General features: G+C 43.3%; 1 protein-coding gene across 5 annotated transcripts in view; it reads left to right on the forward strand.

The window, feature by feature from the left end:
- The first annotated feature begins 228 nt into the window (after nucleotides 1–228).
- The window catches only part of ATP2B2 (ATPase plasma membrane Ca2+ transporting 2), a 397314-nt gene continuing 382681 nt past the window's right edge, over nucleotides 229–14861 (forward strand). For 2 of the 5 annotated variants that reach the window (XM_053953504.1, XM_053953505.1), the window contains exon 1: nucleotides 229–298. The gene's annotated coding sequence lies outside the window, so the exon portion shown is untranslated. The remainder of the gene's footprint in view (nucleotides 299–14861) is intronic. The other 3 variants (XM_053953502.1, XM_053953503.1, XM_053953506.1) reach the window with 3 other exon arrangements.

Here is a 14861-nt window from a genome sequence, read left to right on the forward strand (position 1 = left end):
GAGCCCTGCGGAGCAGAGCGGGGCGCGGCGCAGCCTCTCCCCGCTGAGGGGAGCCCCAGCCCCGCCGGGGGAGGCTCGGCTCGGCTCCGGCACCTCGCGGGGTGGGGAGAGGCGCTGCCCGCCCCCCCCCCAGGGCTTCCCCGCTAAGTCTGACGGAGCCGCCGCCTCCCAGCGCAGCGCAGCGGCCCCGGCGCAGGAGGAGGCGCCGTGCGCGGCCCGAGTCCCCGGGCGCTGCCGCCGGCGAGGGGACAGCGGCGGCTCCGCGCTCCCGGCGGCTCCGCTCCGCTCGCCGGCTCAGGTAGGAGCGGCAGCGGCGACCCCGGGGCTGCCCCGAGCCGCGGTGACCTTGACGGGGGCGGCGGGGGCGGGGGACGCTGCCGGGGCCGAGCCCATCCCGGCGCGGTGCCGGGGGCAGCGGGATGCGGCCGGAGGATGCGCTCGGGCGGGGGATGGAGGCGGCTCCGCGGGGCGGGCGGATCGGCGGCAGCGGCTGCGCTGCTGCGGGAAGCCGCTGATCTCGGTCCGGCTCAAGCCCGGAGGGCTCTCAGAGACGGGAACGGGTCGGGAGGCGGCGGCGGCCGCGCTCTGCCCCGGCCGGGGGCTGCGAGGCGGCAGCGGAGCCCGGTGCTGCCCGCCGGCGGCCCCGGGGACGCGCTCGGGGCGCCGGGTTCCGGGAGGTGACGCTGCTCCTAGAAATACTAATTTGAGACAGTCACAAGGAGGTGGTTGCCTGCAGCCCCGCTCCCTCGGCGGGGCTGATGGAAGGAGAAGCCCTCCCGGGAGCGCCGTCCCCGGCGCTCGCCCAGCTCCTGCGGTGCCGCTGAGCTCCGCTGCGGCCGGATTGGGGCTTTTTTGGTTTTTTTTTTTCTTCTTTTCCACGGGGGGATTGAAATGTTTTACAAGCAGTAGTTTCCAAAGCCTCGCAGTACTCCAGCGGAGCGTTTCGAGCGGCTCAAAGCCCGAGGAGAATGCGGCGGGCGGTAACTCTGCCCGGCTCACGCCGTGCACCAGCCCCGCAGGTGCCCTGGATGCCGGCTGAGGTGGCCGCTGTAGTCCCGGTCGCCACCACCTTGGCATGGATGTCGTCAAGATGTGCTTCCCTACCATCACTGAACATAATGGGTTCTTCTGCTGAAATCTTGGTTTGGAGACTGTACTAGAAACGTGAAAGGAGGGGCACTGTCTTCCGTTCTGTATCTTTGAAAGGCCTCCTGTATTGTAGGTGGAGAAAACCTCTCGTTTGCTGAATTAAACTGTCCAAAAGTTTATTTCCTTCTGTGTATTTCTTGCTCCTTCTTTTTGCTTGTGGTTTTTTTTTTTTTTTTCCATCTTATTGTGCAGTTTTATCACGTTACACCAACCCAATTCTGTGCTAATACTTTCTTTACTTTCTTTTTAATTAAAGCGTATTTTGTAGTAAAGTGCTATTTGAGAAGCATGGGTACCAAGATAAGGTGCTGGGAAGATAGGCAAGCTGAAAGCAATGTAGAGTAGGACTTAACTGCTCCCAAAATAAGCTAAAATGTAAGTTTTTAAACAGTGTGAAAGTTGATAGTGCTGTAACTCAACTCCCGAACAGTAAAAGGGAATCTTTTAAGGAATACTGTGTGTGGCTGGTAGATACTGCGAGCCCTGATTACGTAAGCAGTTCTTTGAGTGGGTCTGCACGCACACTGTCATGTTCTCAGCAGCACTTTGTTTCTGACCCTGTCCCCTCACCTACACGTGACTAATTTTCATGTGCTGACTCAAAGAGGATTCAGCATTTTTATTACTTTTCTGTGGAGAAGTGGTTTGTCTGTGGTATCTTGCTAAGAAACCAGTTCAGTATTCTCTGCAATGACTTCATGATCTGACGTTAAGCTCCATTTTCAAAGTGAACATTACTGCAAGCTCTTCCTAAAGCAAAAGAACATGGATTAAACGTTCAGTTTAGTGTCAGTATTAACATAGTCACTTTAACACTTAATGGAACGAATGCAGAGTATTCTGTTACCTTGAATTCCTACTTGATGCCATTACCAGCACTGTCCTTTGCTCACATGCTGTAAATCCAGGACCACAACCTCTTGATTACCCAGGCTATTGAGTGTGATATTGATCCAAATGTCTGGCGTGTCTCTCTATCCTGTAGGCACAGAGTTTGTGGTGATTGGGATGGGGCTGGCCCAGCCTCATCCCCCATGGGCACAGCTGTGAGCAGCAGGTGAGCAGCACTGACAGCAATGAGCCATGGAGTGCCCAGGGGCACTGAGCAACCACCAAAGGGAGCAGAGGGCACACAGGTGCACTGCATGAACATGGGGGGATAAAAGGCTGGGCTGAAGAACAAGAAGGGCAGATGCTTTGCAGTGATGTTACTCTGTGTGGGCAGACACCTGAAGCCTTCTGAAGAGGTCTGGTGTTACTGTGTGTGTGTTGAAGCTTTCTGAAATTGTATGGGAATACTCTGTGTATTGTGGCTGTCTCATTTGTGGCTGTCTCAACTGTGACACTATCCCAACCAACTCTTTCAACCATTCAATTGTCTACTTCCTGATTATGCTAAGTACGTTTTTATTGTTTTTGACAAGCTCCAGACAGGGAGATAACTGGGATGTTTATATGGTGTCCTGTGATGCTGTCACCTTGATGGATTTGGTTTGGAGGAGTGCAGGGTGGAGACTGAATGGAGCACTCTCATAGCCAGTGGGTTGGGTTTCGTTTCCCCAAAGAGGTGCTTGCTGTTGTTGGAGATGTCTCAGGGCTCCTCTCCTGGCCTTTGTCACTGTTTCAGAGTGCTGTGAGTCTCCACTGTGTCCCATGTCATGTACCAGGCACCACCGGGCACCTCTGACAGTGTTTGCTGCCTTTTTGGAGCTGGCTGAGTCAAACCTGGTGCATTTGTCTCTTTCCTTATCCTTGGTTATCCAAGAACCTCAGGTCATTTACCACAGATACTTCAGTGATGTGACTGGGAAGTTGGACTGTTTGTCTGAATATTGGTAATCCACTAAGTGCTTGGAGTTTACCTGCCTCAACAAAACCTGCATATTCTGGTTATTGTAGGCAGTTTAAAGTGTAGCATGTGAGGTTAAAAAGGAAATTCTGATACTCTAAAACTTGCATTGTAACTTAAGGATAGGTTCAGGGCTGCAGTTAGGGAAAAGTCATCTGCATTGACCAGAGGAAAAAGCAGAGTAATTGTACAAGAGAGAAATTATTGTTTTAGTGGCAGTCTGATGGGAGATGATAGTGGAGGAGATAATTGGGAACAGAGTGAATGTTTACATTTAAACAAAATTGTGTGGCTGCTGAAGTCTTTTAAAACAAACATCTGAACAAAGTTCAAACTTCTGGTGAAGCTTATCTCTGGAATGTGTGTGTCAGACATAAGAATTCTGTTTCCAAACAGCTTTACATTTAATGTACACTGTGCAGTAAATGGTTGCAATTTGCCATGTTCAAAGTGGAATTTAATTGTCCTTTGAAAGAAAAAGTTTATAAGAAGATAAATAAAAATTAATATTATGTTATGAATAGAAGCGGCAAATGCAAAAGGATAAATGGTTTTAATTATCTGAAAAGAAAAATATTAAATATTTGAGAAAGGAAAAGTGAGGATGAACAAGAAATATTTGTGTGTAATAGGATGACAGAGGTGGCAGCAATGAGTGGCACAGTGGCTGAGATCCAGGTTGGTCTCGGTATATTCATGCTACAAAATTATCATTTAAATCAGAATGGCTTATTTATTGCCAAAGCCTACTTTGGAAAAAAGTTTCATCTTTGTAATTGAAGTTATTTAGTAGTGAAATATTTCAGGCTTCCATTTTCTGGGTGTGCCCAGTTTTTCACATCTATGTGATCTAAGGGATGTGTGACTGCCATATTGCTGATGACCCCAAATCCAGCAGCATGGGCTGGTATCTAAGGGGCATTGGTTTTAAATAATGATTATGTCATTATTTATCATACATAGGTCATTATATAAAAGGCCATGTTTTCACCTATTTTGGAAGTTATGCTCAGAATTCTTGAATATTTTGTAATACCTAAATAAAACAACTGGTGTGCTGCAGGGACACCCTCCACCCACTGGAATGTAAACAAAAAAAGCTTTAAATATTTCTAGGAGGCAGAGGTTGCTACATCTTTAATTAGTGCAATAGGAGGTGTGTTTTGGAGAGTTCATTGAACACCTTTAATTGTGCAGAAAAGGCATTTCTGAAGAGCCTGCTCAGGTCAGTGCCCTCAGTGCCTCAGGAGCAATTCTCTTGTGGATGTTTATTTATCTGTTTCCAGCCTTTCTCTGCTCTGATCCAAAGGCTTGCACTGCTGGGTTTTACAGTCCCTCCATCACTCGTATTCCCATTCACATCCCAAGAACTGCCCAGCTTCTGGGGTTGCCATGTTTGGGGTGCCAAAGGCTTGGCAAGGCAAAGGTGTGGTGCAAGAGCTGAACCTCCGTGAGAGAGCCGCAGCAGTGGGGCTGTGTGTTGGGCTGCCCAGGTGCCATAATACAGGAACCTCTGTTTGCACAATGAGCTCTTTCCCTGGGTGGTGGAATGCCTTTAAAAAGTCTCAGCAGTGGGGTTTTTCAGAGCCAGACCTGCCTAATTTCTTTGGTGCTCTGAGGTATTTCAGCCTGCATGTAGCTGTGGGATTGTGCAAACACAGAAACTGTCACAGGGGCTTGCATGTTCATCAAGGATTGATGTTAATTGTTGAAGGGACAGGATTTGGAGCTGCAAGACTGAATCACATTTCCCTCTCACACTCCACAGCAGAGTGACCTTGGATGTGCATTTCAAGTTTTGAAAACCTTTTGTGCGTTGTGAAGCCAGAATAATGCAGCTGTCTCTGTTCAGTCTTTCTAAGATTGATAAATCTTTAATTCCACAGTGTTTGGGGAATTGCCTTTAGCCTGATTTATTTATTAAAAAGGCTCAAATAGCTTGTATTGAACTTATGAAAATTATACCTACTCTAAAATCATCCATCAGGGATGAAGATTGTGCCAAGATTTTGCAGCTGCTGTCTGCTCCAGATGCATCTCTTCATGAAATGCTTTAGGATTCAGGAGTTTTCTGGTGAACAGGATTTCTCTGGATGGTCAGTGAGCCGAATGCCCAGCACATTCCTTTTGTTATCTCATTATGAGCAGGAGATTCCAAGCCTCTGGATAGCTTTCCTGTGCAGAAAAAGTTTCACCTTGAAAGTTTTTGCTGATCCTGTATATTCTGTCCTGCTTATTGAATAGCCATTCTTCATTAGGGGCAGTTATTCCCACTGATGGGAAATCTTCCATCCTGGAAGGTGTGATTGCATTCAGCACAGCAGACAAAATAGGGCCATATTTTAGATGATCCAGCATTCTATTTTTTTGTGACTCAGGTAATTTCTTGGTATTTTAAAGTTTTTTTGTACTGTTGTTATTATTTAAAGAGGTTAATACTGTTTAAGAGGCTTGAAATAACAGGAATTGTGTCTTCAGGGAATGTTCTCTGTAACCCATACTGAAAGCTTCCAATAGGTTGGTGATGGGTTCCTAGACAGTATCCCAATAGGCATTTCAGAATAGTTTTAAGCAGAAGTATGAATGAGGAGATTTGTGATAATCAAGCTTGATTATCATCAGATTTCTTTGCAATTGCTGAAGCTTAAAATAATTACTCCAGAAGAATTAAGAATTACCTTCTTTGCCATCTGAGGAAATGGAGATGTGCATTTTTAGGGGCTGGCCTACAGTTACAGGAAAAGCAAAATGGAAGTTTTTAGGAGAAATTTCATTATTTAAAACTAATTGGTGGCATTATTAGGTGTATTTACAGCTGCTTTGCTGCACTGAGTTTGTGGTCTTAGGTTCAAATGCAGTGTTAGTGCATTGCTTTAGCCTACAAGGCCTGCATATTCACCAGCATTTTTCTGATGTGTGAAGTATTTTACAAGCTTTAAATCAGTTTATGTGAAGTAAAAATAAAAGGCTGGTGTGAGTTTTGGCCTATAAACAGTAGAAAGTAATTACATGAAGACAAAATGTTAAAATTTTACTTGGAAGAGTTCTATTCCACATCATTGGGTTTTTATTAATTACAGAAAGTGTCCAAAAGCCCTGACAAGAACTAGGCCCATTTTTTAGTTAAGCTTGAAAATGTCACAAGAATCAATCTGGAAGATGTAGAATGATTCTTCCAGAAAGGTTAAATACTCTGAAAAATTGATGTGTTATATACAGCAGCCCTGGTGGTTCTGTGTCAAGTGCTAAAGAATTCAAGAGCAGTAGGAACACGAAAATGCCATTATGGCCTGTGAAGGTGGGTGTTAATGGGTGTGTTCCCCCCAAAGATACACTATTACACTGCTTTTTGTGTGACCCAGCACTGCTCCCCTCATATTTCCCCTTGGCACTGCTGACATTTATTGCTCCCCAGCTAAATAGGATGACAAGACAAGAGTTGCATTTACTGTGAATTTTCTTGTAATTTTTTTTTCCCACTCATGTTCTGCAAGTTTCTGGACAGTGGAGAAAAATGGAAAGGTTACTCTCTGAGTGGCAGTCCTGTTAGACATGCTGGCATGAAATACGCCTTTTAAAAAACACCATTATACTGTTTTTTACTTATAGTCAATTGTGGCTTTTAGAACCCTTCCAACAGAACTCAGCTGATCTCTGCTCAGTATTTTTCTTGATGTTCAGATTTGCACTTGTTCTGCTTGCACTCCACTTTTCAAGAAGTTCTTCAATGCTTTTAGTTTGAATTTTGATCTTGTTTGCTCATGAGCTGGAGGTGATATGAACCCTACCTGTTTCCTTCACACCCATTTTTCTCTCCTGGCATTTTCTAATGTGTACAGTGAGTTCTGAAATGAATTCCATTGGTAGTGAGTTTTAGTAATCACTTTTAATTTGGGTGGTTGGTTTTTGATTTTTTTTTTTTTTTTAAGAAACTGCACCCACTAAAATGCAATTTCCTACCAGTCCTTCTACCCCATGAAAATACCACATTGGCCAGTTACAGAAAGCCTTACTGTAGCCAGTCTAAACTGCCTGTTGCTGGGGTTTCCTTCTGCAGTAGCCCAGTTACCATATCAAAAAGGAAATTTCATTGCTTGGACATTCTGATTGTTTTCAGGCACTTAACCCTTGAGGTACCTACATGGTGATTTAGCTTGTTGCAGTGTCCTGTGTGGTGTAAAAGGGAGGTGGTTGGGTTTGCAGTTTCTTCAGTTCAGCCTTGCTTCTCCTTTTCAAGCTGCACGCTGGTTTTGCCTCTCCACTGTCCTCTGGGAGCTCTACACTCCCTTTGTGCATTATTGAATATAATAGCTAATGTTTGGGGATGGCTTTAGGTAATTCCTTAAGCACTCTGTGGTGAACTTCATCATTCCCTAGCAGACTGAGTATGTCTGGCTTCTTTTGATACTTTTTAGCCTATTCTTTCTTTTCTTCAGGCCTCTAGTCTTGTCTTCTCCGTGAAAATCACTTTAGAAACATTTTTGCTCTTTATCATCCCTTAGATGGAGACATAAAAGAATATGAAGGAAGTACAGAGTGCTTCAGCTTTCTCTTTGCCATCTGTTGTTTTTTTCTATTTTCCCATTAAATACTAGAACCTCTGCTTATCTTTTTCTCCCACTTACTTCTGTTGTATTTATAGATCCTTTTCCTGTTCCCTTTTTATGTCCCTCATTAGTTGTTGATCCTTTTGTGTGTTGGCTCATCTGGATCAGAACTGAGCAGTTTGTGCCATTCTAATTCTTGTTCTTTGTCAAATGTTCTTGTCTCACCTTCTGTACAATCTCTTCTGCTAGTCAAAGCCTTTGAAGATTCAGGTTGTAACAGCCTCTTCCAGTGTTTCCTACATTCCCCCTGCACTGAGGCCATCTCTTGCACTATTTTATACACTTTTCATTGGTAATTGTCAGTTTTCCTGAATTCCTTGATCCTCTCCTTGAGATGTTACAAATCATTTGACTGAATTTGCTGAAGTTGCTGCCCTGAATTCCCCTTCTTTCTTGTGCTTCCTTCACATCTTCCTTTCAATGTGTCACTGGTCAATTCTCTTGACTTGTGATAATGCTCACTTGAAATGTATTGCTGCCCTTAAGATCCCAGCCCATGCTTTCCTGTTAATCAGAATAAAATACAGCTGCAGCCTTAGCAATGCTTCCATGCTCATACCTTTATCCTGCTAGCACAGCTCCAGCTTGATGATATCCCATGTTTCCTGCTCAAGGAAAGACTAAAAAAGGTGTGTGAGGGCTGTGGCATGGGATGGGAGAACAAATTGTGTGTTGTTTCCTGCTTTGTTAGGGGACATTTTGTGTCTCCATACACATTGCTTGTCCTTGTGGGCTGTTGCTTCAGATTTACGATTCAGCTGTGCATGTAACATGCCTGCTTCAAGGGTTAACTAATCACTACTTGTAAAGCTGCTGGGAGTTTTGGATAGAAAATGCTGCTGTAAGCACAAAGTTTGTATGTGCAAGATATTTGTAATGTTATTCAATAAGAGCAGTAAAGCCATTTACTTATGTAGAAGTGAAGTGTGATATGTTCTACATATGCACAATCAACCAAGTTTATTCTGTACATCAAAATACCAGTTTTTTTTTTGCTGTTCTTCTTGAGGACACCTTTCTGAGAACCTTTGCATTTCAAGTAGAAGACCCTGCCTAGAACTGAATGCCCTGTAGCTTAGAATTTCATCCAGCCCTAGGGAGAGAATTTGTAGGCTTAGCACCAAGGGCTGTGTTCTTGTCAAGTAACATTTATGGCCTGATTGTCAAATAAGTTATAGATAATGCAGTAGGAAGGTTTAATGTATTAAGGGCAGGATTTTTAAAAAGGGGAGGAATGGAAGCCAAATGGAATTTTAAGTCCTATTGTCTTGTCAATGGGATTTGTGCATCCCTAAGTTGGATGTTTTTGAAAATCACACTGTAAATTGGTGACTAATAGAGACCTTTCCATGATAATGGCTTACAAGTTGCCATTAATAATTCAGCTGAAGGTTATTGCAGTCCGACTCGGTACCTCCTGAAAATGAGGAAAAGCTTCTCTCTGTGATCTTAGTGGCTTTGGGTTATTGGGCACTCTGATGAAATAATGTGCTTTTGAGGGATGATTTTGCCCCTTTCAATCCATCTTGGCAGTCAGAACTGGAAGTCATGAACTAGAGGAGAAATGGATGCTGGAGCCTTCTTTAGTGCTGTTCACGTGCAACTATTTACAGGGATGTGTAAGATCCTGTCCCCCTGAGCTCAGGAGGAGTCAGGCAAAGCGAGTTTCTCTGTGGAGGATTTCCACAGGCAGAGCTGGGCGGTGGATTTCCTTGGGAAGTGGGGAAGTGGCTGTTCCTGCTGTGCAGCACGGGCTCTGCATCCCCTCTGTAGCTCCCTGCAATCCCTCTTCTTCCTGCAGTCCCCATCCCGTCCTTGCATCCCCATCCCGTCCTGGCATCCCCATCCCATTCCTGCCCTCCCCTCCCCGGCACGGCCGCTGCCGCCGCTGGCTCGCCCCGCTCCTTCCCCGTCTGCCTCGCCTCTCTCCCTCCGTTCTCGGCAAACACCAGCACCAATCCTTTCCCTGCAAACCATTTCCATTCCTCGACACCCTTCGGTGCGCTGTCGCTCCGGCTGGAAGCACGCCGTCCCGCTGCTGTGGCCGCGGGATGCCAGCTGATCCCGCCGCTGTTCTCCAGCCGCGCTCGCAGGAATCCCAGAAACGCGGCGCTGTCTCTGGGAAATCCGTGTACAAATACAGAAAGCAGAAGACCCGTGTGCGTTTTTATGGCGAACATAAGATCTGTAAAACAACAACAGTATTTTTAAAAACGCAGATGGAGCATTGTGAGATTTCTGAGCTGATGTGGATTTTTTTTTTTTTTATACCAATATCTGTGAAAAGACGATGAATTAATCAAAACGAGTATTGGTGTAAACATGTTCATTAACGCTAAAAGATGAGCTGATAGGTCCAGATGCCTCTGCAGTGGAGAAATTAATTTTTCTAAATGAAAACCCAGAGTGCTGGTGTTGAACTGGAAGTCATTTGGAAGTGTTTCTGTATCCTCACAACAGCACTCAGTGCCTGTGAGCAGTCTGCTCTGCAGCAGCAAGGGCTGTTCAGCACTGATGGCTTCTCAAGTTCAATGAAATCGTGCCTCAGACGTGACTCTGCTGAATTTCTCCGTGGAACAGAGGATTGCACAGCAAAGGACACTTGGGGAAGTTGGAATGAACACTTCTGGGTGCACACGTTAATGTTTGGTTCCTCTGAGTGCTTCAGTGCTGGGGGTAGGATGGGATTTTTCCTCCTGTTATTACATACAACTTTTGCCTTCATGACTTTCCTACCATTCAGCCTGACTTATTTTTTTTTCATATTTGTGTAAATATGATGGAAAAAAATTATGTAATTGGAGGATCTTATAATACCCATTCTGATTTTAAACGTCTGGAAGAAGACTGCAGCCCTAAAAGGTTTGCTGTGTGAGGGGAGGGAATACAGCAGGAAAAGCCATAGGATGGCTTTAAGTGTTGAACAATAAAACAGGAACAAAAAGCTTGCTATAAATAGTAGCCTGGTCCCAGCTCAGTGAAGTACTTAAGCACATGCCTAAATCCCTCCTTGTTCAACAAAGCACTTACATGTGCACTTGAATTCTGCTGGAATAAAGCATTACACATCAGGCCTGAGTGCTGGGTGGAATGAGGGGCTGTGGGGGCACGACAGACCCCAGAGAAAGGTGCTTTTCTCCACAGCCCCTGGTGTGCTGGGAGCCTTTTATAGGAAATTTCTGACCCCAGAGAAGGGTGCTTTCCCCCACAGCCCCTGGTGTGCTGGGAGCCTTTGTGGGGCAGTGTTTTATAGGAAATTTCTGACACTGTGCATTGACCAATTAACTTGGAGAACTGCTGGGCATGAAAGTATTGCAGAGCAATTGTGTTCTGATATTGCAACAGTTGTGTTCTTGTGTTGTTTGCCATTTGATCAGAGTTAATAACTGCTGCTTTTGTGATAGTAGGACCTGTATTACCCACTAAAGTGAATTTCCATTTTCTTTGTAAAAGTGATGCAGTGAGGATTTTCCTGCTGACATCAGTGAGGCAGCTGCACCCAGGAGATCAGAGCAGGGGCTTCTCCATCCAGGAATCCCTGTTAACACTCCCAAGGAGTCTTCAGGTACATCTAAAAACCACTTGGATCTCAGTTTTAGGGTTGCCTACATAAGATCTCTTACAAAGGCCTAATTTCTCAAAAAATACCATCTCTTTTCTTATAATGAAATCTAGTTTACCATTTCAGTTTTTCAAAGTATTGCCCACTATACAATTACTCTACATGGATCCTGATTATTGGCAGCTATTTTTAGTCATCTTGTCTCTGGAAAGGCTCCACATAAATTCCACAGTGATTGTTGTGGCTGGCTGGATCCATCAGAAAGTGAGAATTAAAAACTGTGTCTCAATCAGGTGAAAATAATGAAAATACAATATATCCTGGTTTTTTACAGCATGGATATATACAGTGAAACAGATTTTTTTTTTTTTTTTCATTTGTAGGAATATGAAGGTTGTAAAACTTACATTTCCACTGAGATGGAAGCTTTAGTGTGTCAGTCCCTCATCAGGGATTCTGAGGTACAGATTGGCTTTTGAGAAACCTGCCCTAAGTCCCTGCTCTGACTGACAGTGCAGCTTTCACATCTCAGATCACGCAAAGTTAATCAGCCCAAGATTCCCCAAATGCATTTCAGAATATTGGTTATCTGTCACCTTCACAGCTGGGATAATTCTTTAAAAATTTCTTTCCACTGGAAATCTGGTTTAACTAATGAGTGGTTGGACTTCTGATAAAGCAAAGGTTTATCAAAAAATGTTCTGACGTTTTGATGAAATAGTTACCATGATGATTTAGTGGATATATATACACATATACACAAACACACACATATCTGTCAAATGGATCTAGAAGACCACTTTCAAAAATATTCTTTGAAGAATTGTGGCTGTTTAAAAAGAAGTCTGTAGAGCCCAAGTCATACCTGGTGCTGATTGTCAATCACAGTGCTGGGGCTTTGTTTACTTCAGTGTTTCTCTGTTGAGCAAATCTGTGTACCTGTTTTGTGGGGGTGCTCTAAATCTCTACCAGGAAAAGCACACTGTAAGAATGGTTAATTCAAATGTTATACATTTGAGCTGATTAAAGAAATTCTAATCTGGATCCTTATGTAGGAAGTTATAAAAGGCTTTCATAATTTAAACCAGATCAAGTCTATAAAGTCATAATAAGCTCATGTAAATCTCCCCAGTGCAATAGTTGAAATTTTTCAATTCTATAATTAAAAACACTCCTCTGTAAATATTTGAGTGAAAGTCCCTTATTGCTTTACATTCTGTTTGATTAGGGCAGACAGAGCATTGAGGAAGGGCCATTTTGGGCTGATACAAATCCTGGCCAGTGTCAGGATGGGCTCTGGCTCCGTGGGCTGCACTTGGCACTTTGAGGTACACAAAATGGGATTTATCTCTGTGAGCTTCAAACTGTGTGAGTGGCGCTTTCTGCACCAAGGATCAAAATGTCTGTTAGAAACGGGATCAAAACACCAAAATCAGGCTGTAGAATGACACATAACTTCTGTTAGAATGGAGTTTCACTATGGGATGTAATTAAGCAGGTTGGTGGACAAGAAACGAATGAGCTGGTCTTTGTGAAATATGCAGAGAGAGTAACTTCCAGTAGGATATTGCCAGGGAAATGACAGATTAGAATGGAAATAAACTGGTGAAGTATTTGATGGTCTGATGTTGAAATGTGCATGCAATGAAGCAAAGGAGTCCTGCAAAGTATAACTCTCTGTCAGGCTTCCTCTTTGCTGAAAAGAACTGCAGCGTTTTTAATTAAATGTTCCAGAGCTGTTTTGTTAAAGCTGCATGGCAAATAAATTCTTTCATTATTTGGTCAATGGTGGTGCCAGAGGCCTTTATGTCTTGCCTCCAGGAGAAGGGAAAATATTTTAAGCTACATATATAAAGTACCATTACTAATTTTCAATACAAAAATGTTCATAATTTTTATCAAGAAAAATTATCCAAGAAATGGAATTGCCTTCTGTTCCTTTTAGGAAAAAAACCCCCATTTTTCAAAGACAGAATTTTGTATGTGTTAGGGGGTTTTGCGAACAAAGTTGAACAAAATGGTCATGCTTATTTAGTTAACAAAAATATTTCATCAGGGAAACATGATTAGTCATTAATTCCTTTGCAGTGCCTTCTGTGCATTTTTTCTGCAGAAAGCTTTCAGCAGACTTTAGCCTAAGCAGGGCTTCATCACCTGGATGCATTCTGCTCTCTCCCTTCCTCCAGCTCCTGGGGAAATTGAAATCAAATTGCATTGTGCAGTAGATTAGTGATGGGTTCAGTAATCAACTTGCAAGGCAGTGGTGACCTGGAACCTTGGCTGTGAGTCCTCCCCTTCCCCCAAATCCGTGGCTTTTCCCTCCATCCTTCCCTTCTGTCCCAGACAACCTACAAGGGAATATGGGAATGCACACACAGGGCTGTGCATAGGATACAGGAGGGAAAGAGAGTTCTGAGGGAGAAAAAATGGATCTGTCAACTCAGAGCAATTTATTTGCTCATTTCCAATTCCTCCTGAACGTGGAGGGCAGGTTTCCTTTGGCCACATTCACGTTCCAGCTCCTGTGTGCCTGTGCTGGGCTCGTGCTTTAGGATTGATGGCAGCTTTTTGTACTCACTTTTCTCATCCTCACCCAGCAGCATTGTAGTTGTTGAAGGTGCAGTGACAGTGCTCAAAATAGCTTTGGTCTGAGATACTCAGCGTATTTTCAAGTTGTTTTTTTTCCTCTCTCTCTTTAATATTTTTTTTTCCATTTTGTTATCCAAGATGCTCTTTTAGCATCACCAGGGTTGGTAGGAATTGAAGTTCTTCACAGATTAGTCCAGCTGTGGAAATCTTTGCTGGATTCACAGAAATAACACAACACTGTTGTTGTTAAATAACTATTTATATAAATAACATTTGTTATTTATATGAATAGTTGTGTGAGATCATTATAAGGTCACGACTTATATTTAAATGCATCATATATTAAATATGTACTTCCTAAGATGCTTATTAATGTGCATAATAATGTCTTGGCTTTCTGAGGGCAAATAAGTTTTTGTGTATGTTGAAGTAGGAAGTACAAGGAACTCGTAATTGTGAAGCACTTCCTATCTATAAATATTTGTGAAACCCTGTCCAGCTATAAATAGGAAGGCAGGCTGGAGATGTGATCTTAGAAGACACCAGATTCAGTGAGGATGGTGCTGGAGTTCTGGAGCCAATGAGGCACCAAATAGATGCTTTTTATAGATGAGCATTTGGCCCTGATGACACACACAGATTACTAAATTGATTAATTTTCTGTTTCTGGCACAAGGTTTTCTCTGCATCATCTCCATCATATGTGATATTTTCCTGTAAGTTGTAGTTGCTGGAATCAGATTATACTGCAAAACCAAATTTTTCTTTTTTTTTTTTTTTCTTTGACTTTCCTTTTGAAAAATCCTTTGTAATTGTGTAGAAAAATATTTTAAAATTCCTCAGATGTTGACTTAAAAAGAAACAAACCATCAATTTTTCCTCCTTCTTCCTCATTTTTACAAGGAATGACCAGATTAGGATTTTTTTTTTCAATTTCTTGGTAATAATGTCTTTACAGGATAATTCTGGGGCTGCTTTGGAAGCCAGCTCTCTGCTACAGCAGTCAGCATTAATACAGCTGCATCAAATTCCTAGAGTGTATCATTGCCCTTTTAATGTTCAATTGAGAGTGAAAAATAGCATTTAAACTCACTGGGGCAGGAAG

This window comes from Vidua chalybeata, chromosome 12 (assembly GCF_026979565.1).
Source record: "Vidua chalybeata isolate OUT-0048 chromosome 12, bVidCha1 merged haplotype, whole genome shotgun sequence".
NCBI classification, from domain to species: domain Eukaryota; kingdom Metazoa; phylum Chordata; class Aves; order Passeriformes; family Viduidae; genus Vidua; species Vidua chalybeata.